Genomic DNA, 26,056 nt, shown 5'->3' with positions numbered 1-26,056 from the left:
CGCTAAAGGAATATGCAAATATGGAAAATTACGAGCAAAATGCAATTTTCTGCATCCACGAAAATGCAGGAACATGTTGGCGAGGGGTACATGCCGTTTTGGAACAGGGTGTAGATACTTTCACCCTAAATTATGTCAATTTTCAATTAGGGACAAAAGATGCTACAATCTTCAGTGTTGGGAATTCCACGTGAGAGGTACACAGATCGGGAAGATCAATATGACATTACTTGAATTTTTTTAGAGGAAGGCAGAAACAGAGTAGTAAATATAAGAGAGAGGAACAATCAGATGGAACCACTAGAGGATTACAGAGGGGAAGGGAGAAATTCCACGTGAGAGGGACACAGCGTTATAGACGGGAAGATCAATATGACACTTCTTGAATTTTTTTAGAGGAAGGCAGAAACAGAGTAGTAAATATAAGAGAGAGGAACAATCAGATGCAACCACTACAGGATTACAGAGGGGAAGGGAGATACCCACAAGACTGGAATACAAATTATCAACAAACACACAGGTACAACATCACACAACACCCGTCCTACTACCAAAACTGGACGAATCCCTTCCAAAACAACACACCCTAGACCGGGGTAGAGTGGGGGGGGGGGAGAACTACAAAAGCCCACCAAAAGTGACATGCAATGTGGGAAATCATTCGTATTTGCAAACATACAAGGCTTGAAACCAAAATCAAGAAATAAAGTTAAATTAAGATCATAAATGGCCTCCTAATAGAATCGAACTCAATATTTGGTGCATTTACAGAAAACCCACACAAAAGACCACATGGATAGTGAAATGTGGATTCCGAATTATAATCTATATAGATGTGACAGAGTAATTAGGTCAAGTGGAGGAGTAGGTCTGTATATTAAAGAGGAGCTGGCATGCACAGAGCTCCTGAACTCGTCCAATGAGGTGGTAGAGGTACTTGGAATCAAGGTAGAAAATATGAATTACTTATTCATATTTATTTTTTATTCTACTTATTATTTTAATATACAAACCGCCAGATGCAACAGTTGAGGAATTCACTGAACAGATCCACAAAATAGAGTTATCCTTGATAACCCAGCCTTGATAGCCTTGGTTATCCTTGATAACCTAGCAAACCCAGTACCAGATATCATCTTCCTTGGAGACTTCAATCTACCCAGTTGAAAAAGGAGAATAGTAAACAATAACATCATAGCAGGAAGCCAACCTGGAAATAACCAACCACAGGTCAGAGAACTACTGAGATTCTGTGATAAATTCTCGCTCAGTCAGCAGATTACAAAACCAACTAAGAACGAAAACACGCTGGACCTGATTTTCACGAACAATGAGGAGCTAATCAGAGACATTACTGTCTCAGACACTACGTACTCGGACCACAAGCTCATTGAAGTGCAAACTAACATTACTAATGGTAGTACGCCCAAGAGAAACAAAAAGCGAGAAGGGCTATTCAATAAATTCAATTTTAATAATAAGAGGATAGACTGGGAGAATATAAACAGGGAACTTTCAAACATTCAATGGGAAAATGTTCTAAGAAATAATAATCCTACACAAGGAATAGAAAAACTGACTTCTGAAGCATATGAAGTCTGTCTGAAACATGTTCCTTTGAGGAAAGCCAGAAAGAGGTCCAATGTAGAAAGAGAACGCAGACGACATTACAAAAGAAGGAAGAAATTAACGGAAATGCTTAAGCAGACACGACTCTCCATACAGAGAAGAAATAATTTAAACTGGTAGATTGAAGAAATCGAACAGAGACTGAAGCATTCCTATCAGACTGAAGAAAGTCAACTAGAACAGAAAGCAATTCAAGAAATAAAGAAAAACCCAAAATATTTCTTCACATATGCTAAATCAAAAGCGAAAACCACTGCCAGTATTGGACCTATTCGTATTAGTGAAGGTTCATACACTGAGGAGGACAAAGAAATTAGTGAAATCCTAAAAAAGCAGTATGAGGACATGTTTAGCACTCCGATACTCAGCATGAAAGTAGAAGATTCGGACAATTTCTTTATGAATGATACTCAAACACTTGTAAATATAACTGATATCACCACGAGCTTGGCAGATTTTGAAAGAGAAAATGACAATATGCACATGTACTCAGCCCCGGGTCCAGACTCATGGAATTCAATATTTATAAAGAAATGCAAAGTGCCAGTATCACAGACACTCAGTATAGTGTGGAGGAAGAGCTTGGAAACAGGGGAGATACCAGATGCGCTTAAAGCAGCAGACATTGCCCCTCTACACAAGGGTGGTAGCAAAGCATTGGCAAAGAATTATAGACCAGTTGCACTAATGTCCCACATAATAAAAGTATTTGAGAGAGTGATCAGGAGTCAGGTCACTAGATTCATGACCTCCACAATCCAGGCCAACATGGATTTAGAGCGGGAAGATCATGCCTCTCACAGCTACTTGACCACTATGACAAAATCACTGAGGCATTAGAGGAAAACATAAAGCAGATGTCGTGTACACAGATTTTGCAAGGCATTCGACAAATGTGACCATGGAGTGATTGCACACAAAATAAGGTCAATGGGTATAACTGGTAAAGTAGGACGCTGGATACTCAATTTCCTGTAGAACAGAACACAAGGAGTAACAGTCAATCAAGTAAAATCGAGTGCGAGCGCAGTTAAAAGCTCTGTACCTCAAGGTACAGTCCTGGCACCACTGCTGTTCCTTATTCTCATTTTAGATATAGACAAAAACACAAGTCACAGCTTCGTGTCAGCCTTTGCAGATGATACAAAAATCAGCATGAAAATTACCTCTGCTGAAGACATTGATAAACTACAAACAGATATTAACAAAGTTTTCGATTGGGGAGCAGAAAATAACATGATGTTTAACGGTGATAAATTCCAGGTACTCAGATACTGCAAAAATGAGGATCTTAAACATAATACAGGGTACAAAACACAATCGAATCTGCCCATAGTAGGAAAACAGCATGTCAAGGATTTGGGAATAATGATGTCCGACGACATAACGTTTAGGGAGCATAACCCAGCAAGTATTGCTTCAGCCAGAAAAATGATAGGATGGATTACGAGAATCAACCAACCTCTTGGTGCCCAGATGGACTCTACCATAGGGTCGACCAGGGCTCCCAACACATAATTGGTGCAATCTTTTGGAACCAGCCCAGTACCCGAGTCGACCCAGGGAACCACCGGGCACCCATTAAGATTACCTATATGTGTATACCAACAAATGCCATGATAAACAAGATATAACACAGACGACCGCCATTTGCCAGGCGTCCAGGTTGATCCACGAGTCCATTGTCATAAAGGCTTACTGAGCAGGCTGGAGTATATTATATTGATGCGCTTTATCAGCGGAGACCTGTCCTAGACCTGCACTACGCTCAACTTGCACGAGTTGGCCAAGTACGGCTTGCTCAAGTTGACAAGGCTGGGCGTGCCATAGTTGACAAGGCTGGGCTTGCCATAGTTGACAAGGCTGGGCTTGCCTAGTTGACAAGGCTGGGCTTGTCATAGTTGGCAAGGCAGGGCTTGCCATAGTTGGCGAGGTTGGGCTTGCCATAGTAGGCAAGGCTGTGCTTGCCTAGTTGGCATGGCTGGGCTTGCCTAGTTTGAAAGGCTGGGCTTGCCATAGTTGGCAAGGCTGGGCATGCCATAGTTGGCAAAGCTGGGCTTGTCATTGTAGGCAAGGCTCGGCTTGCCATAGTAGGCAAGACTGGGCTTACCACAGTAGGCAAGGCATGGTTTGCCATAGTAGGCAACGCTGGGCTTGCCCAATAAGAAGGGTAATGTTATTGTTTACGTTTCACGCGGGATTTGTGTTTATATAAACATTACGATCTTGTCACACATGATAAATAAGGTATTATTTATTTTCAGTATAATTTGTGGTCCATTTAGAGTAGGGGACATGACCAGAGCAACAGGTAACATGACTCAATCAATGTGTGAAATGATCAATAACTTTATATTCATCGACTATGTTACCAAATTACTGTACATTTGAGTAAATTAACCTAACTGTAGATATACAGACATTTGTGAATAATGCATTTTAATTTAATTTATATTATATTCATATTTGATACACATTTACGTTCATTAAATTTACAGGAATTGATCTGTCAAAATGTGAGAGTAGGCCTAATGTAGTATATATATACATTTAGGCTTACAGTGTTAGAACTGCTCATAATAAAATATTCTAACACAAAGGAAAATAATCCATCCAAAAAATTATTGTGTTGCTGCTGCCATAATCAGAAACGTGATAAAAAACTTGAACAAAAATCATTTCAATATTTGTATAATATAGAAACGCTCAGATTGATTTGAAATTATACAAATAAATACAAATTTATGGTCCGTGAACCTTCACACCATTTTGTGCCACTGGGAGCGTAGCTGACGGTTCTGTCAATAGATGGCGCTGTTATGGTGGTCTTGGCACCTTTTGTGGGGAACCTTCTACCTTTTCTCTAAAGTGTTTGGTGTTGAATCAACGAGGTGCCCGGCCCGCCTTCAACCTTCAGTCAGTCCACTGTTGTCTGTGTGGTACCTCCTGTCCTGCTTTAAGTGTTGTAAAAGGTTAGTTTCGAGTTTATTGTAAATTTTAACTTATTTAAGGATATCGTTGTGTGTTTAGTGTAAAATAAAAATCGGGGTCATTGATAGTTTAACATGCATTGATTCTATTCTTTATTAGTTATATTTTAATTATTTAGTTGCCATGAATAATTTATAGTTAATAGTATTTAACTGGATCTACAGTTTTTGTAGTACAAATTCACCATGATTAAAATATTTTTCAAATTAAATTCTTTAACAATGAGTCTGACCAATAGTGGTCAGGCGAAATCCTAGCAAGCTAAAATAACCATTAGTAACATGGATTTTCTTCAAAATCCTGAAACTGTCATCACTACATGAATTCTCCCCAAAATATAGTTAAATGGATTTAAAATGTATGTAGCGTAGTTTACTTCCAAAGTATAATAGAACTTAAATAATAAAGCCTTACTCGATAGCAGACTAAATCTATATAAATGAAAATGTTTTGTTCAGAATCGCTAATCTCCTAAAGTTCTAAAGATTGCTTTGAAATTTTCAGTTGCATTCGCATAAAGCCAGGTTTTATATACATTCTATATAGATGTCACGTCTGTTAGGACAAAAAAAAAACATGCTTTTTTCTGAAACCATGTTTCTCATGGTTTTTCATTCGAAGGCAATACTAGAAACCTCTTTACCGATTGGTTTGAAACTTTAACACAACGTTGCATTTGAGTACGTACGTCTCCTTATATACCTACTATAAAAATGCCACCCCAGTGACTGGTAAAAAAAAAAAAAAAAAAATGCGTTTTAGAAAAACTGCGTTGTCTGTTGCACATAACATTCACGCTATACTAAATGTCTAGTATTCAACTTCAATGTTTCAGATGTCATTGATAAAATTTATTTTCATTAATTTGGATTAAATTTTATATTCAATTATTGTGTGACGGTGTTGGAACTGATCTGTGTTTACCATACGTAAGTATAGATGTCTCACCTGTGACGGGAAAAATTATGATCTTCTTAACAGTACCATCTCTTGCTTGTAAGAGCAACACGCTTGCTATTGTAAATGTTGCAATTCTATTTGTTTCTGATCACATTGATTGAAATCTCGGATTTTGATTCATTATCATTCTGACTTGTGTGAATTGCGTTAGAATTGACCTGTTAACAATACTGTTCATTTCGCGAGCATAGTTTATTCTTAAATTGTTTAATTACATTAATTTTTTAACTCCCTCTTATTTCAGTGATGGGAACATGAGATCACTTTGTTTCAAATTTTCTGATGAACATCAGACCATTTAGCAAGGCATCGGACGAGGGAGTGGGGAATGGCGATGACGAGGGAACAGAAGTGGTAGTGGGGAGGATGAGGGGACAAGGGAGGGGGGTAATGGTGGGGAACGATGAAGGGTTTGGGACTATGGGGAGGTCAAGGGACGGTGGAGTAGAGGCCGTGGAGACCGGTGACGGGGCGAATGGTGGGTAGGACTTGGGGACAAAAGGTTGCTGTTGCTCTGCAAAGCAGATACATTGCTGAGCTACGGCAACGTTTGGCCGGTTAATGTTAGCATTCATAATGTAAAAGTAAACTTATTCTTTTTTTGCATTTTCTGCCTATACTTAAAATTTGCATTGTCGTACTAATTAAATGTTCCGAAATATTTACTATAATTTAAGGTGGCTTAATATAACCTCCGATGAGAACCTAGCAAGTAGCTTTAAAATGGATTTTACAGCTTTTAATTGGCAGCTTCTATTAACTAAAAGTTGCGTTCTTCGCCTGAATAATATGGATCGGTCATTGGACCTAAATGGTTTAAGCCCAGAGTATATGATATTGGACTTGAATATTTTGTAAATGTAATTTGAGTGACTAAACTGCACTAGAGCTGATTTTTTTGCTCTTTAATATTTTTCAAACAATTACTTAATGAAATGCTTAAACATTTAACACGGCTCTTTCGTTTAAATACCAAATATTTACCAGACAATATAAATTTCTGATGAAAAGGCTAAGCCTATTTAATGGAATATTCTAAACACTGGTGTTTATAACGAACATGATCTGTTAACCAAACCACACCAGAATTTGGAGACGGTTGGTTCATCCTGGACCAGTATAAAGTAGATTAAAATAACTTCAACGTTCGATTTCAGTCCTTCGGAAAAATACTTTTGCCAGCCTTTCTTCCCTTCTCTGCTCCCTCGGCAAGAACTTTTCGTACTTTTTTTTTTCTCTACTTCCCCTGGCCCACATTCTGACATAGACCTCGGTTCCTTTTGATAGCATTGTAAATTCTAACTAGAATAATCTTTCACTGTTTTTAGGGGACCCTAATCTCCATTCTTGACTATTGCTTATCTTTAAATCGCCACCTTCCTCATAGCTTCTATTTGGCCCTTGCCTCCCTGAAATATAACGCATCTTATCTTTCCAACAAAGGCGATTCGGTATATCCTTAACAGTGTGGACTACCTCGTGAAAAGCAAATGTCGTGCTGACTCGCACTTATACCCCTTTGGATCGCCTTTAAACTTTCCTCAACCGCAAACTGAGATAGCTCTCTAGTCTTCGTCCACCTCACTTCGATCTTGTAAAAAGTTTCATCTGACCTTCTCGGCATTTCTATGGTCTACCTAAGCCTCATAAACCTCGTGCTCCTTTATCCTATCATTCATTTTTAAAGGGGGGGTTGGGCGTCGGCTATCCTCTGGCCTCCTGGTTAGCTGTAACTCTGATGCCTCATCTTGGCACTTTCTCTTGCCCACCTTCGTCACTCACTCAGAACTTCAGAGAAAGACTGCACCTGCAACCCTTCTATAAAATACAAAGTCCTGATGTAGCTAGTTGACTTTGATGTAATCTTTCCTTGGAAGGCGACTGGGGAACGTCTTCCTCACCCGCTTCCTACTAAAGTTTTCTTAATCAGATGCCTTGTTGCCTAACGCCTTCTCTTCAAACTGTAAAAGCTGATCTCAAACTTTAATGTCGCTGTGGGTTTCCTTTTTAACCCTGTTCTTGCCAATCTCAACATGGAATATTTCGAAACTATTCTTCCCTTTATTGATACTCGTCCCTTTGGCTTCGCTGTGTTGATATCGTTCCTTTATGGCCTCATGACCTTAACCTTTTAACGGCCTCTCCTTTTATATTAACAATCTGACTCTTTCCGTTTCAAAATTGAGTAGGAATCTAATTCCCTCCTTTTTCCTCGTGTTCATAACTGTCCATTTTCCTGCCTCTATACATGGTTTACAAAGACCACATGTAAGTTGTCTTTTCCTACAATCCTCCTTCTGTTATTCCCATCTTCCTCCGTGCTTTACGCATCGGCAACTATTTTTTTTCATACCCATTCTTCTATTGCAACCAATTTTACACCCTGCCTTCCGTACCTTTTTCCTTGTTCTAGTTTTCCTCTAGAATTTAGGTGTCCTCCCCTCTTGCCTTTATCAATGACCATGCCTCCCTCGTCTCGTCAAGACCTGATAATGGTCCAGGACTGACAAACGACGTAGTCTCCTCAATTTCTAGTGGTTTGGTTAACACTAAAGCCACGATATTGTACCTTTTGAACTGAACATGATCCGATTTCTAGGCACATGCAAATCCTTCCCTTTAACACTCCTCTACATAGGTTCATACCCCCCCATCCCCTTCAAACTCCTGACGACCTTCCCAACAACCTTTAATAAATTGACCGTTTTCAAAAATCCTAATTTACATAAAATTTCATACTAATGGTTTCAAAGCTTTTTCTTGCATTCGTTGTCTAAACATGACTTGCCTCTAGTGTGCTCAGTTTTGAGAAAATCTGATAGCTTTGATCATAGTGGCTAATATTGCGTCTGGCATCTAATTACAAACTCTCTTCTTCGGTACAGATGATGGCACTTGGTCTACTCTTCCTTGGTTATATCGCCCAGGTAATTAACATTTTGCTCTGTACTCTTGGACATAATAAGCAAAATATTTCACAAGGGACTAAAATATTGCTTCCCAATAGATCCAGGGTCAGGCGTACCAACCTTACGGCACCCATGCGCCCCTGCCAGTCGTCACCCCCACAACCTCCACCGTCACCACTTAGGTTGGTAACACTGCCATTATCTTTCTTAACCAACATGTTATTAATACTTTAACACTTGTTAATGGTGTATAATATTCCAGACTACCCTGACCCACACTCTGCGGGAGACTACAACCTCTGATGTCTGGGTTACTGAGCAGACGGCGATCACCCTGACAGTCGCCCAGACAACCACCCAATGGGAGTTTGTTCCCCAGCAGCCACAGACGGTGACCTCTGTGATAAGGGTCACCTCCACACCGGTAGTGTTGGTGACGGCTACGGTGGGGGTCTACCCAGTGAGCACAATATTCTCGGTCTACAGTCAGTTCTTCACCACAACAGATACTGTTAAATACTGGCAGACCATCACCCACGTGGCTGTCACTCACGAGGTAACTATGTAGTCTTTAACTTGTGAAAGTGTGCGATACCTTTATTACACAAACGTCAATAATATATGCATTTGCAGATCCAGACGGTCCCTGTGATATCTACCCAAGAACTAGTGCAGGATATAGTAACTACTATCACCCAAATTGTAACTACTACGGTTACTTCCACCACCGCCAGATACTATGCTTAATTTATTGTATATGCTGAAATAAAAGTATGTTATAAACCATCACGATTTTTTTGACTTTAAACAAGGTTATGCACCAAAACCAACTTAAACTTAAATTACATTAGTTATACTGAGGAATTAAAGTTACTACAGAACACTTAGGGTTATTTGGTCTATACTTGTGCGATCACTTTAAACGGTGGACAAACATACATTTTAGTTATATATGTATATAATATATATTATATATTTTATACATAATGTTATAAGGGCTGTGACTACTTCAAAAGATGCTTTCTCGTGGCTGAAGATGTAATGACCACACACCATATCGGAGCATTTGGAAACTACGAAATTCTGGTCTCGTCTGTACCATTATCAGGACGTACTATGTTAAGTACTCCTAGAACACAATGATGTAGAATAGTGCACTTCAACCTGGGTAGACAATCCCCCCTTACAGTGGTAGAGATTAACTCAAGGGTGGACAACTGGGTGGGGGAGAGCTTCACCTGCACATGTTTGAATAATGGAAGTCTCTCTTTCATTTCTTACAATACCTAACTGATTGCATATTTACCTATTGTAATATCAATTAAAAGTACTAAAATATAGATTGCAATCATGAGCCTGCAAAACCTGTTGCAGTAGGTGATACAACAAAAGACGTTTTAAATAGAGAGAGCTGCATCAATGGACCCAAGAGGAAAGAGGCTAACAAAAAAATTAATCGCGTAAAAAACGACGAAAACGATGACATTATGAAAATTGTATTTAGATTCGTCCGGCTAGTACATGAAGCCTCGAAACCCTTTACTGGTGTAAAGTGCTAATTTTGTAATGCCACGTAATGAAAATGGTGTTACTTCAAAACTTATATGGCATTTATAGTGTAATTATATACATCTATATATATTATATATACAATAGTTATGTATATACATATATCTAACCAAAAAACACATAAATAATGATTTCTGGCAATTTTGGAAGCATACTTCAAGCAACACCCCCGCTCAGCTCGTTGTTGCCGTGAGGGGGGGCTTAGTGGGCGGCTGCTGGAGTGTGATGCTCCTTGGGACAGTCCTCTGTCCTTTTCTAGCGTTGTGTTCCTGCTGCCGTCCTCTCCCATTCTGCTGGACACCTTTTCCTTTTTCTTCTGTTTCGTTTCCCCCTCCCCGCTCAGCTCGTTGTCGCCGTGTGGGGGCTTCGTGGGCGGCTGCCGGAGTGTGATGCTCCTTGGGACAGTCCTCTGTCCTTTTCTAGCCTTATGCTCCTGCTGTCGTCCTCTCCAATTCTGCTGGGCATCTTTTCCTTTTCCTTCCGTTTCGTTTTTCTCCCCCCTCTTCTCCTATCTGCTTGCCGTTTCCTACCGACCTTTTGTTCGTTCTGGTTCTTCCCTTGGACTTCTTCTATTTTGACGCCCGGGTGCTTGAGGAGGCATACTCGTGCACCCGTAGAACTGCAGTACCCGACGTCGAGAGCGAGGGGAACCTTTTATTGTCAATCCCCAATTCGTCACTGAACCCGATCTCGACGGACTGTCGGTTTCTTAAGGTGGCGTTTGTGGGGCGTATACTCGCGACGCACCCCTAGGAGGCCCCGACAAGATCGGCGATAGCTTCTTGTTGGGTGTCCTGCCTCTAATTGTGGCTCCATGGTGGGTGTGGGGGCACATTCGTGAGTGAATTCTTTCTTTCGTCAAGATGATTACCCCTGCTTCGGCTTCTTCTGGTTTACCTTCTCAGGCTCGTGGGGTGGGCGACCAAGCCCCCGAATCGGTCCGTATTGGAAGACCGGGCTCTGTAGCCTCCGCTGCATTGGGCCCCGACCTTGCTCCTCCTTTGGCCTCTCTGACTCCTTCCTCTGGCTCCCCTCCCTCCTCTGTGGTTGGGTCGAGCCCCAAGCCCCCAGTGGTGACTACCTCGTCCCCTGGCGCGGGTCCTTCTCTAGTTGTAACTACTGCGCCTTTTAACCCCTCTCTCTGGGGGTACTCACCGCCGTCCTCGTCACGGCCGCCCTCGCTCGATTCCTTCCAGTTCTGCTACCTATCAAGCCTTGTTTGGTCCCGCTTCGTGGGCCAAATATTTTGATCTCCTCCCTCTTGATTCTGCGCCTCCTGACGATTTCTCCCTCCATCGACATCTCATTGATTCCGTGGATGCCTCCATTACTTTCAACCCCACTCGTCTCGGTACACGTGTCGTTGCTGCTCCTTCTCAGGATGCTGCTTCCCGCTTGGCTGCCTTATCCTGCCTTGGCGAGACCCCCGTTCGGGTCTCGAAGAACGTTCAGTTGAATGCCAGTGTTGGCACTATTTTGCTCCCGCCCCATGTTGCGACCGGTGTTCGGGACCTGCGCGACTGCCACGACGATATTCGACATATCCTCGCTGCCCAGGGCCATTCTATTCTCCAGGTGGACACGTTTACTCGTCCCCCTCGTGGTAGTCGCCGTCAACCCCTCCGGGTTGTGAAGATTACCTTTGATGGTAGGACCCTTCCACCCTCTGTCATTCTTGCTGGTGCCAGGTGCTCTGTCCAGGAGTACATTCCTTCTCCTCGGCTCTGCAACAAGTGCTGGAGGTTTGGGCATGGTGCCCTCCGCTGCTCCGGGACTGTCTCTCTCTGTCCTTTGTGTGGTGGCGAAGGTCACTCTAAGTCGGAGTGCGCTTCTCCCCAGGTTCGTTGCCTCAACTGCGGTGAGGCCCATCCTACCTTCTCCCGTGCGTGTGTGCATTACAAGCTTGAGGCAACCGTCCTCAACTTGAAGCACCGGGAGCGTTTATCTTTTCCTGAGGCGAGGCGCCAGGTTCGCCGGCTCCCGCCTTATGCTAATATCTCTTATGCTCGCGTGTTGCGCTCTTCCTCTCCTCGTCCTTCCCGCCTTCCTCAGACTCACAACCGTTTCCGGGCCTTGGACCCTGATGCGCCCACTGCCCCCTCCTCTGTCCCTTTGGGTTCTCTCCCGAAGGATCCTCCTCCTGGTCCTCTGTCTGGGGTTCCCCTTCCTTCTACCCGGTCTGTCGTGTCTAATGTGTCTTCTTCCTCGTCCCCCTCCGATCCTCCTTCCCATCCTCTTCCTCCATCTATCGGCTCTCCCCGCCGCCTGTCGGTGCGGGCGGATGTCCATCGCTCTCCTAACGGCCGTCGTGTGTGCTCTCGTTCGGCTTCTCCTGTTGAGACACTGGAATCCGTTGCCCGGTACGTAGTTGCTGGGACACCGGTCTCTTTAAGTCAGAAGCGTAAGCCTTGCTCCTCTCCTTCCTCTTCCCCGGCGGGTAAGAAGGCTTCGCTTTCTTCCTCAGCTCCTCCTTCTGGCTCTGTTGCTCCTTCCCCTCCCGTTTCAGTGCTTGCGCCCCCTGTTCCTGCTATGAAGGTTTCTTTGGCCCCTGCTTCCCTTTCGGTTGCTGCTCTTGCTGGGGTGCGCTCCTCTCTTTCTACTCCCCCTCTTCCTGCTGCTGTCCTTTACTGCTCCTCTCCGTTGTCTCCTCCTCCTCCTCCTCCTCCGGACCCTGCCCGCCCACCTCTGATCTGTTCTCCCGTTTCCTTCCCTCCGTCTTTGCTCAGTTTACCCATGCCCCCCTAACCCTGACTTTGCTGACCCTGATCCCGACCCTGATATTCTTTAACGTTCTCTGTTGGTCTTTCGCCTTTGTTTCTTCCTTGTTCTCTGTTTTTGTCCTTTCTCTTCTCGTCGTTGTCCATTCTTCAATGGAACGTTCGAGGTTATTACGCCAATTTCCTCGAACTCCAACTTCTGGTTTCGCGGTTTTCGCCCCTTTGTGTCTGTCTCCAGGAGCCAATGCTTGGTGCTCGTCCTGGTCGTTTTCGTGGCTATTCCTTTCTCTCCCCCCCCCCCCAGCCATTGCTGGGGCTTCTAATTCTTCTGCTCTCTTGATTCGGGCTGATGTTCCCTTTGTTCCTTTACTTTTTCCTTCGCCTCTCCATTGTTCTGCTGCTCGTATCTTTGTGGGGAAATGGTACACAGTTTGTTCCATTTATCTCCCCCGAGTGTCCCGCTCTCTCTTCCTGATTTGAAACACCTCCTGGACTCCTTGCCGGAGCCTGTGCTCCTGCTGGGTGACTTCAATTGTCGTCATTCTCTTTGGGGTGACGTTCTGACGAATACCCGGGGTCGCCTCCTTGAGCCGTTTCTCCTCTCTTCTTCCCTGTCTCTTCTGAATTCTGGTGAGCCCACTCATTTGGACTCCCGGACTCGCACCCTTTCTTGTCTTGATCTTTCTCTGCTCTTCTTCTCTTTACTTAGATTTCACGTGGCAGGTTCTTGATGACCTCCATGGAAGTGATCATTTCCCCATCCTTGTTTCCTTTTTCTCTTTTCGCCCTTCCCTCTCTTTCCCTAGGTGGCAGTTTGCTAAGGCGGACTGGACCCTATTTTCTCTCAGTGCTACTCTCTCTGACCTCTCCCTTCTGCCCCTCTCTCGCGCTCTCCTCCTTTTTCATGACACTGTCTTCGACGCTGCCCTCCGCTCTATTCCTCGCTCTTCCTCTCGGGGTCCACGGAAGTGCGTTCCCTGGTGGAATGCGGACTGTGCTCGGGCTGTCCGCTGTAAGCGTGCAGCCTGGAAGAAGCACCGTCGTAGGCAGACGACCGATTCTTTTCTTTTCTTTCGGAAAGCGAGTGCGGTGGCCCGTAGGGCCATCCGTACGGCTAAACGTGAATGTTGGGCATCTTATGTCTCGACAATTACGTCCGAAACCCCTCTGGCCCAGATCTGGAAGCGTATCCGCAAGATAGCGGGTAAGTTCGTTCCCGATGTTTCGCCGGTCCTTCACCTCCATGATACTCTTGTGGCGGACCCGTTGCAGGTCGCTTCCGAACTGGGTTCCCACTTTTCTTCTGTTAGCTCTGGTCTTCATCTTCCCCAATCTTTCCTTCTTCGTAAACCTGTCCTTGAGTCTCGTGCTTTAGATTTCTGCACTCATCTTCAGCTTCCCTATAATGATCCCTTCTCTCTCTCTGAACTTCGTTCTGCCCTGGCCCTCTGCGGTTCTACGGCGGCGGGCTCCGATGGTATTCATTATGAGATGCTTCGCCATCTCCCTCCGAGCACGTCTCAGTATTTACTGAGTCTGTATAATCGGATCTGGGAGTCGTCGTCAGTCCCTGAGGACTGGCTCGATGCCGTTGTCCTCCCTGTTCGCAAACCGGGGTCTCTGGGTACTTCCCCTAAGGACTTTCGCCCTATTGCTCTCACAAGTTGTGTCTGCAAACTCCTTGAACGTATGGTTAACGTTCGTCTGATGTGGTTCCTGGAACACCATCACCTCCTCTCCCCTTCTCAATTTGGTTTCCGCAAGTGCCGCAGCACGACAGATGTCCTGGTGAACTTGGAGGTCTATATTCGTACTGCTTTTGCTGCGAAGACCTCCGTTGTTGCCGTCCTTTTTGACCTAGAAAAGGCTTACGACACCACTTGGCGTTATCATATCCTATCTCAACTTCATTCTTTTGGCCTTCGTGGTCATCTCCCTCTCTTTCTCCGCAGCTTCCTCTCTCGTCGTTCCTTTCGGGTGCGCCTTGGTACCGCTCTCTCTCCCTCTTTTCAGCAATACGAAGGTGTGCCCCAGGGTAGTGTTCTGAGCACTACTCTTTTTCTGGTTGCCCTCAATGGTCTTCTTTCCTCTCTTCCTTCTGGTGTCTTCTCCGCTCTCTATGTCGATGATCTTACCCTTTGTTGTCAGGGTGATGATTCGCCTCTCCTTCAACGCCGGCTTCAACTTGCAATTGATGCCGTGTCGTCTTGGGCCACAGGTCATGGCTTCAAGTTCTCTACTTCTAAGACTTGTGCCATGACTTTTACGCGGAAACGGGTTGTTCTTCGTCCCTCTTTGTCACTTTATGGTCATCCCCTTGAATACAAAGATTCCGCGAAGCTTTTGGGGTTATTCCTTGACACTCGTTTGTCTTGGTCTCCTCATATCTCTTACCTCCGTGTTGAGTGCTCTAGGGCCCTTACCCTCCTTCGGGTCTTGTCCCATACTTCTTGGGGGGCAGATAGGCGCACTCTCCTTGCTTTACATTCCTCTCTCGTCCTGTCTAAGCTCGATTATGGTTGCCCTGCTTACTCGTCTGCTTCTCCTTCTACTCTTCGCCGTCTTGATGCTTTGCACCATACTGGGTTGCGCCTCAGTTCTGGTGCCTTTCGTTCGACTCCCATCCTTAGCTTGTATGTTGACACTGGCTTCCTGTCTCTCCAGGACCGCCGTGATCGCTACTGTCTTCGCTATCTTGCGCGGTCCTTGCAACATCCTTCCTCTCGCCTCTGTCGTGCTTTAACTTTTTCCCCTCCTGCGGTTCCTGTTCCTCTTCACCTCCTCTCTCTTTCTGTCCGGTTATCTCGCCTACAGGATTCTCTTTCCGTTCGTATTTCTGATGTTTCTCCTCGTGTTGTTCCTTCTTTGACCCCATGGAGGGTCCCTCTTCCGCGGTTTTGTACATCCTTGACTCGTATCACTAAAGCTTTTACCCCTCCTACGGTTCTAAAACGCCTTTTCCTCGAGCACTTTTCTTCTCACTCCCGCTCCGTTTCTGTCTTCACCGATGGGTCTAAGTCAGCGGACGGTGTTGGCTACTCTGCTGTTTTTCCTGATCGCACTTATATGTGTCGCTTGCCTCCGGAGACTAGCATCTTTACAGCGGAACTTTATGCTATTCTCTATGCTCTTCGTCTCCTGCTTTCTCGTTGTCAGTCTTCCTTTGTGGTTGTTGTTGACTCTTGTAGTGCCCTCATGGCTCTCGGGTGCTTTAATCCAGTTCATCCAGTAGTTGTCGAGATCCAGCATTGGCTGTTTCTCGTTCACAGTAAATTTAAGTCGGTTGAGTTTTGTTGGGTTCCCAGCCATATTGGCGTGTCTTTAAATGAGCGTGCGGAAGCTGCCGCTAAGGAAGCTGTCCGCTCTTGTCCCATCTCTCGTAAAGGCATTCCGTATTCCGACTTTTACCCGGTTATCCATTCCTCAGTCCTTACCCGTTGGCAGGCTTCTTGGTTGTCTGTTACTGGTAACAAGCTACGTACTCTTAAATGTTGTGTTTCCTCGTGGCCGTCCTCCTTCCACCGTAACCGGCGGTGGGAAACAGCTCTGGCGAGGTTGCGTATTGGCCATACTCGCTTAACCCATGGTCACTTGATGGAGCGCCGCCCTGCTCCTTATTGTCCTAGTTGCATTGTCCCTCTTACGGTCGTGCATGTCCTTCTTGAATGTCCTGACTTCCAGGACGAGCGTGTGTCTTGCTTTCCGACCGCCCCTCGCGGTCACCTGTCCCTCGATAGAATTCTTGGTGACTCGGATACTTTTGATATCGTTCGCCTTATGCGTTTTTGTTCTCGTATTGGCATCCTTGGTGATATTTAGCGCCCTCTGATTATTTTGCGTATTTGATGGTGCTGCATAGCCTTCCCGGTTTGGTGCCTTCTTTTGATAATTACTTACTTACTTACTTGCCTTATGCGTTTTTGTTCTCGTATTGGCATCCTTAGTGATATTTAGCGCCCTCTGATTATTTTGCGCCCTCTGATTATTTTGCGCATTTGATGGTGCTACATAGCCTTCCCGGTTTGGTGCCTTCTTTTGATAATTACTTACTTACTTACTTCTGTTTCGTTTTTCTCCCCCCTCTTCTCCTATCTGCTTGCCGTTTCCTGCCGACCTTTTGCTCGTTCTGGTTCTTCCCTTGGCCTTCTTCTATTTTGACGCCCGGGTGCTGGAGGAGGCATACTCTTGCACCCGTAGAACTGTAGTACCCGACGTAGAGAGCGAGGGGAACCTTTTATTGTCAATCCCCCTTTCATCACTGAACCCGATCTCGACGGACTGTCGGTTCTTAAGGTGGCGTTTGTGGGGCGTATACTCACGACGCACCCCTAGGAGGCCCCGGCAAGAGCAGCGATAGCTTCTTGTTGGGTGTTCTGCCTCTAATTGTGGCTCCATGGTGGGTGTGGGGGCACATTCGTGAATGAATTTTCCTTTTCGTCATGATAACCCCTGTTTTGAGTGTTTCTGCTTTACCTTCTCAGGCTCGTGGGGGTGGGCGACCAAGCCCCCCGAGTCGGTCCGTGTTGGAAGACCAGGCTCTGTAGCCTCCACTGCATTGGGCCCCGACCTTGCTCCTCCTTTGGCCCCTCTGACTCCTTCCCCTGGCTCCCCTCCCTCCCTCTGTGGTTGGGTCGAGACCCAAGCCCCCAGTGGTGACTACCTCGTCCCCCTGGCGCGGCTCCATCTCTAGTTGTAACTACTGCGCCTTTTAACCCCTCTCTGGGGGTTCTCACCGCCGTCCTCGTCACGGCCGCCCTCGCTCGATTCCTTCCAGTTCTGCTACCTAACAGGCCTTGTTTGGTCCTGCTTCGTGGGCCAAATATTTTGATCTCCTCCCTCTTGATTCTGCGCCTCCTGATGATTTCTCCCTCCATCGACATCTCGTTGATTCCGTGGATGCCTCGATTACTTTCAACCCCACTCGTCTCGGTACACGTGTCGTTGCTGCTCCTTCTCAGGATGCTGCTTCCCGCTAGGCTGCCTTATCCTGCCTTGGCGAAACCCCTGTTCGGGTCTCGAAGAACGCTCGGTTGAATGCCAGTGTTGGCACTATTCTGCTCCCGCCCCATGTTGCGACCGGTGTTCGGGACCTGCGCGACTGCCACGACGATATTCGACATATTCTTGCTGCACAGGTCCATTCTATTCTCCAGGTAGACACGTTTACTAGTCCCCCTCGTGGAAGTCGCCGTCAACCCCTCCGGGTTGTGAAGATTACCTTTGATAGTAGGACCCTTCCACCCTCTGTCATTCCTGCTGGTGCCAGGTGCTCTGTCCAGGAGTACATTCCTTCTCCTCGGCTCTGTAACAAGTGCTGGAGGTTTGGGCATGGTGCCCTCCGCTGCTCCGGGACTGTCTCTCTGTCCTTTGTGTGGTGGCGAAGGTCACTCTAAGTCGGAGTGCACTTCTCCCCAGGCTCGTTGCCTCAACTGCGGTGAGGCCCATCCTTCCTTCTCCCGTGCGTGTGTCCATTACAAGCTTGAGGCAACCGTCCTCAACTTGAAGCACTGGGAGCGGTTATCTTTTCCTGAGGCGAGACGCCAGGTTCGCCGGCTCCCGCCTTATGCTAATATCTCTTATGCTCGCGTGTTGCGCTGTTCCTCTCCTCGTCCTTCCCGCCTTCCTCAGACTCACAACCGTTTCCGGGCCTTGGACCCTGATATGCCCACTGCCCACTCCTCTGTTCCTTTGCGTTCTGTCCTGAGGGGTCCCCCTCCTGGTCCTCTGTCTGGGGTTCCCCTTCTTTCTACCCGGTCTGTCATGTTTCCTGTGTCTTCTTCCTAGTCTCCCACCGATCCTCCTTCCCATCATCTTCCTCCATCTATCGGCTCTCCCCGCCGCCTGTCGGTGCAGGCGGATGTCCATCGCTCTCCTAACGGCCGTCGTGTGTGCTCTCGTTCAGCTTCACCTGTTGAGACACTGGAATCCGTTGCCCAGTACGTAGTTGCTGGGACACCAGTCTCTTTAAGTCAGAAGCGTAAGCCTGGCTCCTCTCCTTCCTCCTCCCCGGCGGGTAAGAAGGCTTCCCTTTCTTCCTCAGCCCCTACTTCTGGCTCTGTTGCTCCTTCCCCTCCCATTTCAGTGTTTGCGCCCCTGTTCCTGCTACGGAGGTTTCTTTGGCCCCTGCTTCCCTTTCGGTTGCTGCTCTTGCTGAGGTGCGCTCCCCTCTTTCCAACCCGTTCTCGCAAATTTAATAAGTCAATATTGACTTATGCCCTGGAGACAGACACAAAGGGGCGAAAACCGCGAAATCAGAAGTTGGAGTTCGAAGAAATTGGCATAATCACCTCGAACGTTCCATTGAAGAATAGATATCGACGAGCAGGGAAAGGAGTATAAAGTAAACAGAGAACAAGGAAGAAACAAAGGCGAAAGAGCAACACAGCACGTTAAAGAATATCAGGGTCAGGATCAGGGTCAGCAAAGTCAGGGTTAGGGGGCATGGGTAAACTGAGTAAGGATGGAAGGAAGGAAGCGGGAGAACAGACAAGAGGTGGGCGGGCGGGGTCCGGAGGAGGAGGAAGAGGAGGAGACAACAGAGAGGAGCAGTCAAGGATAGCAGCAGGAAGAGGGGGAGTAGAAAGAGCAACCCGTTCTCGCAAATTTAATAAGTCAATATTGACTTATTAAATATGTGCATAGGTGACATACTTAACATAATAGATACCCTTAAAAAGATTCATAGAAAACACCGACCTTACCTAACCTTGTTAGTATCTTAAGATAAGCATCTTATTGCTTCGTAATTACAATTATTACCTAACCTATAATAGGTATAGGTTAAGTAATAATTGTAATTACGAAGCAATAAGATTCTTATCTTAAGATACTAACAAGGTTAGGTAAGGTGAGTGTTTTCTATGAATCTTTTTAAGGGTATCTATTATGTTTAGAATATCACCTATGCACGTAGTTAATAAGTCAATATTGACTTATTAAATTTGCGAGAACGGGTTGCTCCAGGAGCCGATGCTTGGTGCTCGTCCTGGTCGTTTTCGTGGCTATTCCTTCCTCTCCCCCCCCCCCAAACCCAGCCGTTGCTGGGGCTCCTAATTCTTCTGCTCTCTTGATTCGCGCTGATGTTCCCTTTGTTCCTTTACTTTTTCCTTTGCCTCTCAATTGTTCTGCTGCTCGTATATTTGTGGGGAAATGGTAAAAAGTTTGTTGTATTTATCTCCCCCCGAGTGTCCCGCTTTCTCTTCATGATTTGAAACACCTCTTGGACTCCTTGCCGGAGCCTGTGCTCCTGCTGGGGGACTTCAATTGTCGTCATTCTCTTTGGGGTGACGTTCTGACGAATACCCGGGGTCGCCTTCTTGAGCCGTTACTCCTCTCTTCTTCCCTGTCTCTTCTGAATTCTGGTGAGCCCACTCATTTGGACTCTCGGACTCGCACCCTTTCCTGTCTTGATCTTTGTCTCTGCTCTTCTTCTCTTTACTTAGATTTCACGTGGCAGGTTCTTGATGACCTCCATGGCAGTGATCATTTCCCTATTCTTGTTTCCTTTTTCTCGTTTCACCCTTCCCTCTCTTTTCCTATGTGGCAGTTTGCTAAAGCGGACTGGAACCTATTTACCCTCAGTGCTGCTCTCTCTGATCTCTCCCTTCTGCCTCTCCCTCGCACTCTCCTCCTTTTTCATGACACTGTCTTCAACGCTGCCCTCCGCTCTATTCCTCGTTCTTCCTCTCGGGGTCCGCGGAAGTGCGTTCCCTGGTGGAATGCGGATTGTGCTCGGGCTGTCCGCTGTAAGCGTGCAGCCTGGAAGAGGCACCGCCGTCGGCAGACGGCCGATTCTTTTCTTTTCTTTCGGAAAGCGAGTGCGGTGGCCCATATGGCCATCCATATGGCTAAACGTGAATGTTGGGCATCTTATGTCTCAACAATTACGTCCGAAACTCCTCTGCCTCAGATATGGAAGCGTATCCGCAAGATAGCGGGTAAGTTCGTTCCCGATGTTTCATCGGTCCTTCACCTCCATGATGCTCTTGTGGCGGACCCGTTGCAGGTCGCTTCCGAACTGGGTTCCCATTTTTCTTCTGTTAGCTCTGGTCTCCATCTTCCCCAATCTTTCCTTCTTCGTAAACCTGTCCTTGAGTCTCGTCCTTTAGATTTCTGCCCTCGTCTTCAGCTTCCCTATAATGATCCCGTCTCTCTCTCTGAACTTCGTTAAGCCCTGGCCCGCTGCGGTTCTACGGCGGCGGGCTCCGATGATATTCATTATGAGATGCATCGCCATCTCCCTCCGTGTACGTCTCAGTATTTATTGAGTCTGTATAATCGGATCTGGGAGTCATCGTCAGTCCCTGAGGACTGGCTCGATGCTGTTGTCCTCTCTGTTCGCTAACAGGGGTCTCTGGGTACTTCCCCTAAGGACTTTCGCCCTATTGCCCTCACAAGTTGTGTCTGCAAACTCTTTGAACGTATGGTTAACGTTCGTCTGATGTGGTTCCTGGAACACCATCACCTCCTCTCCCATTCTCAATTTGGTTTCCGCAAGTGCCGCAGCACGACAGATGTCCTGGTGAACTTGGAGGTCTATATTCGTACTGCTTTCGCTGCGAAGACCTCCGTTGTTGCCGTCCTTTTTGACCTGGAAAAGGCTTACGACACCACTTGGCGATATCATATTCTATCTCAACTTCATTCTTTTGGCCTTCGTGGTCATCTCCCTCTCTTTCTCCGCAGCTTCCTCTCTCGTCGTTCCTTTCGGGTGCGCCTTGGTACTGCTCTCTCTGCCTCTTTTCAGCAATACGAAGGTTTGCCCCAGGGTAGTGTTCTGAGCACTACTCTTTTTCTGGTTGCCCTCAATGGTCTTCTTTCCTCTCTTCCTTCAGGTGTCTTCTCCACTCTCTGTGTCGATGATCTTACCCTTTGCTGTCAGGGTGATGATTCGCCACTCCTTCAGCGCCGGCTTCAACTTGCAATTGATGCCGTGTCGTCTTGGGCCACCGATCATGGTTTCAAGTTCGCTACTTCTAAGACTTGTGCCATGACTTTTACGCGGAAACGAGTCGTTCCCTCTTTGTCACTTTATGGTCATCCCCTTGAGTACAAAGATTCCGCGAAGCTTTTGGGGTTATTCCTTGACACTCGTTTGTCTTGGTCTCCCCATATCTCTTACCTCCGTGTTGAGTGCTCTAAGGCCCTTACCCTCCTTCGGGTCTTGTCCCATTCTTCTTGGGGGGAAGATAGGCGCACTCTCCTTGCTTTACTTTCCTCTCTCGTCCTGTCTAAGCTCGATTATGGTTGCCCTGCTTACTCGTCTGCTTCTCCTTCTACTCTTCGCTGTCTTGATGCTTTGCACCATACTGGGTTGCGCCTCAGTTCTGGTGCCTTTCGTTCGACTCCCGTCCTTAGCTTGTATGTTGACACTGGCTTCCTGTCTCTAAGACTGCCGTGATCGCTACTGTCTTCGCTATCTTGTGCGGTCCTTACAACATCCTTCCTCTCGCCTCTGTCGTGCTTTAACTTTTAACCCTCCTTCGGTTCCTGTTCCTCTTCACCACCTCCCTCTTTCTGTCCGGTTATCTCGCCTACATGATTATCTTTCCGTTCATATTTCTAATGTTTCTCCTCGTGTTGTTCCTCCTTTGCCCCATTCGAGAGTCCCTCTTCCGCGGTTTTGTACTTCCTTGACCCGTATCACTAAAGCTTTTACCCCTCTTTCGGTTCTAAAACGCCTTTTCCTTGAGCACTTTTCTTCTCACTCCCGCTCCGTTTCTGTCTTCACCGATGGGTCTAAGTCTGCGGACGGTGTTGGCTACTCTGTTGTTTTTCCTGATCGCACTTATATGTGTCGCTTACCTCAGGAGACTAACATCTTTACAGCGGAGCTTTATGCTATTCTCTATGCTCTTCGTCTCCTGCTTTCTCGTTGTCAGTCTACCTTTGTAGTTGTTGTTGACTCTCGTAGTGCCCTCATGGCTCTCGGGTCCTTTTATCCGGTTCATCCAGTAGTTGTCGAGATTCAGCATTGGCTGTTTCTTGTTCACAGTAAATTTAAGTCGGTTGAGTTTTGTTGGGTTCCCAGCCATATTGGTGTGTCTTTAAATGAGCGTGCGGATGCTGCCGCCAAGGAAGCTGTCCGCTCTTGTCCTATCTCTCGGAAAGGTATTCCATATTCCGACTTTTACCCGGTTATCCATTCCTTCGTCCTTACCCGTTTTCAGGCTTCTTGGTCGTCTGTTACTGGTAACAAACTACGTAATCTTAAATGTTGTGTTTCCTCGTGGCCGTCCTCCTACCACCGTAACCGGCGATGGGAAACAGCTCTGGCGAGGTTGCGTATTGGCCATACTTGCTTAACCCATGGTCACTTGATGGCGCGCCGCCCTGCTCCTTATTGTCCTAGTTGCATTGTCCCTCTTACGGTCGTGCATGTCCTTCTTGAATGTCCTGACTTCCGGGACGAGCGTGTGTCTTGCTTTCCGACCGCCCCACGCGGTCACCTGTCCCTCAATAGAATTCTTGGTGACTCGGATACTTTTGATATCGTTCGCCTTATGCGTTTTTGTTCTCGTATTGGCATCCTTGGTGATATTTAGCGCCCTCTGATTATTCTGCGCATTTGATGGTGCTACATAGCCTTCCCGGTTTGGTGCCTTCTTTTGATAATTACTTACTTACTTATTCTTAGGCTAATTTGATCTGAGGATTTATTACCAAACAAAATATAGAAAGTTTTGTCGATGTGAAGGGGTGAGTTTGTTAGCAGATAGCCAAAGATGGACTTTATTTAGTTCAGTATTCACTGTGACATTTAGAGCAAGAGGTTCAGGGCTGGAAAAAAATGAAGGATGTGTCATCCGCAAATAAAATTGGTTTGAGGTGTTGAGAAACTTCCTCTCAAACACCTCAACTTCTTCTTCTTCTTCAACACCAAATAACTTCTGTGGTTATTCTTTGACACTCGTTTGTCTTGGTCGCCACATATCTCTTACCTCCAAGTTAAATGCTCCAAGCGTCTTAAATTACTTAAGGTCTTGTCCTATTCCTACTGGGGAGCTGACAGTCACACGCTCCTCTCCTTACATTCCTCTCTCGTGCTGTCTAAATTCGATTATGGTTGTTTTACTTACTCGTCTGACTCTCCCTCAAGTCTTCTTCATCTTGACGCTTTTCATCATATTGGGTTACACCTCAGGTCTAGTGACTTTCGTTCGACTCTAACCCAGAGCTTGAATGTTGAAACTAACATCCTGTCTACAGGATTGCTGTGATCGCTACTGTCTTCGCTACTTTGCGCAGTCCCTGCAACCTTCTCACTCTCGCTTATGTCGTTCCATTACCATTACCCCTCCTGTGGGCCCTGTTTCCTTTCACCACCTTCCATTTCTGTACGACTGTCTCGCTTGCAAGGTTCTGTCTTTGTTCGTGTTACCAATATTTCTCCTCGTGTCATTCCATCCTTGCCCCCATAGAGGCACCCTCCACAGAACAAAGGATGTCCCCATGGATGCCCCAAAACTCTTTCTGTGTTTTGTAAAACCAGTATGACAAAAGCTTTTACTCCTTCTCCAGTTCTGAAATGCAAGTTCCTTGCTCACTTTTCTTCACACTTTAACTCCATTTCATTCTTCTCAGATGGGTCTATGTCTTCCGATAGTGTAGGCTACTCCGTTATATTTCCTGACAAAACGTATATGTCTCACCTGCCCTAAGAAACTAGCATCTTCATGGCAGTACTTTATGAAATTTTGTATCTTCTCCGTCAACTGTTTTCTCATTGTCAATCTTCCTTTGTTGTTGTAGTTGACTCTTGCAGTGCCTCGTGGCTCTGAAGTTCTTTAATCCTTTCCATCATGTGGTAGTCGAAATTTAATTTTGGCTGTTTCTTATGTAATGACCCCAGGTAGCCTGGAGGAAGGAGCCTATCTGATGAGTTATTCTGCATATCTGACCAGAAATTGGAAGGACAGAGAAAATATAATAAATGTCAGTGAGTGATTTAAGAATACAGGTAGAGGTTTGGCATCTTATCGATGTTAGTGGAAATAATATGTCGTTATTTTGGTGACGTGACGTGATGCTAGCATGAGGTCGTAACGCCACTTGAGTTGCCGCAGTCGTCAGAGGTGGACGTGCGTTTCAGTGTCTTTGAAATATTGAAGAATACGGCTCTAGGTGAAGTGTTTGAGTGCCAGTTACAGTGTATACCTAACCTAACCTCTCCACTTTGCCTCTTCCTCGCGCCCTTCTCCTTTTTCATAACCGTCTTCGACACTGCCCTCCGCTCTATTCCTCACTCTCCCTCTCGGGGCACGCGGAAGTGCATTCCCTGGTGGAATGCGGACTGTGCTCGGGCTGTCCACTGTATGCGTGTAGCCTGGAAGAAACACCGACGCCGGCAGACGGCTGATTCTTTTATTTTGTTTCGAAAAGCAAATGCGGTGAGGTGGCCTTTAGGACCATCTGTACAGCTAAACGTGAGAGTTGGTAATCTTGTTTCCACCATTACGTTAGATACTCCTTTGCCGCAGATCTGGAAGAAGATCCACAAGATTAAAGGTAAATTCATTCCAGATGTGTTTGTCGGTGCTTTACGCCATCGTACTCCTGAAGTGGACCCAGTGAAGTTCGCAACCGAACTGGGCTCCCACTTTTCGAATGTTCTCTCTGGTTCTCATCTTCCTCAATCCTTCCTTCTTCGTAAGCTTGTTCTTGAATCTCATCCCTTAGATTTCTGCATTCCTCTCCGCCTTTCCTATAATCCCTTCTTTCTCTCTCTCTCTGAACTTCAGTCTGCCCTGGCCGTCTGCGGTTCCATGGCAGCGGGCCCAGCTCCCCCAGACACACGGTTCAGATTAAATGCTGGTTACGGAGATAGAGAAAGGCTCGTTGACTTCATGCTCCACAAGGAAGATGAATGCAACGTGCCATTTACTGAGTTTAAATTACTCGCGGCTCTAAACAAAGGTAAAGCCAAATTCCCGGTGAAGATGGTATCACATATGACATATTGCGTCTACATCCTTTAGTACCAGGGAATAACCTGCTTGAGCTGTATAATATGAGCTATGTTACTGGGGAACTTCCTCTCTGTAGGACCAACAGTATAATCATTCCAATTCCCAAGCCAAATCAAGACAATGTTTTCCGCCCAATTTCCCTTACTAGCTGCATTTGCAAAACATTCGAGAGAATGATCCTAGACCGTCTCCTCCATAGAATAAGAACCATGCTATCCCCCCCAGATATATGGCTTCATGCATGGAAAGAGTGTGCATCATTGCATCACCACCTTTCTTACCCTGAACATTGAAAAGTGATATACACCACCTT

General features: G+C 46.1%; 1 pseudogene; it reads left to right on the top strand.

Annotated features, from left to right (window-relative positions):
• The first annotated feature begins 4,520 nt into the window (after positions 1 to 4,520).
• Positions 4,521 to 9,273, top strand: LOC138352545 (chondroitin proteoglycan 1-like; annotated as a pseudogene).
• Positions 9,274 to 26,056: the final 16,783 nt, after the last annotated feature.

The sequence above is a fragment of the Procambarus clarkii genome, chromosome 54 (assembly GCF_040958095.1).
Source record: "Procambarus clarkii isolate CNS0578487 chromosome 54, FALCON_Pclarkii_2.0, whole genome shotgun sequence".
Taxonomy (NCBI): domain Eukaryota; kingdom Metazoa; phylum Arthropoda; class Malacostraca; order Decapoda; family Cambaridae; genus Procambarus; species Procambarus clarkii.
The sequence above is the reverse complement of the archived record's forward strand: the minus strand, read 5'-3'. Positions and strand labels throughout refer to the sequence as shown.